Source organism: Sinocyclocheilus anshuiensis, unplaced genomic scaffold (genome assembly GCF_001515605.1).
Source record: "Sinocyclocheilus anshuiensis isolate Anshui unplaced genomic scaffold, SAMN03320099.WGS_v1.1 scaffold183, whole genome shotgun sequence".
NCBI classification, from domain to species: Eukaryota; Metazoa; Chordata; class Actinopteri; order Cypriniformes; family Cyprinidae; genus Sinocyclocheilus; species Sinocyclocheilus anshuiensis.
In genome coordinates this window covers 2,680,186-2,681,050 of record NW_015548309.1, presented here as the reverse complement: position 1 = coordinate 2,681,050, position 865 = coordinate 2,680,186, and the positions used below count along the sequence as shown (strand labels likewise).

Below are 865 nucleotides of genomic sequence, written 5' to 3'. Positions count from 1 at the left end.
CATTGCGATGTATTGAATCGAGATACAAAAAACAAGCCGCCGCTTCGCGTTGCGCGTCATGCGAGCGCATTCAAACATGAGTCAGTGTTACTCGGGCGTTTTTTTTTTACAGTTGCATCGGTAACAACAGCAGCACACTGACTGAAGACAGCAGCGTCTCACGACTCCGAGCGGAGGAATATCAACAGCGCGTGTTGTGCGTTTGTTTTTAGCGCTTTTTTAAACCACCGAGTCGTAAACACGCCAAACTTCAGCGTCCGCGAAGGAGATACATTCACTTCTTTTGGTGAGTTTTCACGTTTATGCCTTTCATACGAGTTTGACTTCACTGAGAAGTTGCAGACGGGTTGTTTAGTGCTTGTCGGATGGTTTAATTGTTGTTTTGACAGTTATTGTGTTGTTAGAGAGTTTGGGAGAAGTCAGTAGGCTACTGTGATTCTGTTATTATAAACAATAAACAACCAGTGACAGTTTTGGCATATTAGATTATTGCACGTCTTTTTATGCTCAACTTTCGTTGTGTTTATAGCATTGTTTATTTGTGAATTTTAGTTCTGAAACAACCTGTGTGCAACGTTAACATGCATTAGTTTGATATTGAAAATAATACCACAATTTCTATCAGTTTAACAGTAATTAGTTTTAGTTAATTCATTACGGCATAAAATGTAAACATGTAGAACATGTACATGCTCTATAATTGATTTAACTACATTTACTGTTTGTACAGTTATTCTCAAATGATTATTAGTGTTTAATAGGTTTATAGTTTTTCATTTTTGAAATAAAAAATAGGTCATTTATTAATTTTAATAGTGTCAATACGTATTATTAATTAATTTTAAAAAATTGTCATGAAGTGTAA

General features: G+C 35.1%; 1 long non-coding RNA gene across 1 annotated transcript in view; it reads left to right on the top strand.

Moving 5' to 3' along the window:
* The first annotated feature begins 204 nt into the window (after positions 1-204).
* The window catches only part of LOC107656352 (uncharacterized), a 14,813-nt gene continuing 14,152 nt past the window's right edge, over positions 205-865 (top strand). Inside the window, exon 1 of the long non-coding RNA XR_001630563.1 lies at positions 205-286. This is a non-coding gene — a long non-coding RNA (uncharacterized LOC107656352). The remainder of the gene's footprint in view (positions 287-865) is intronic.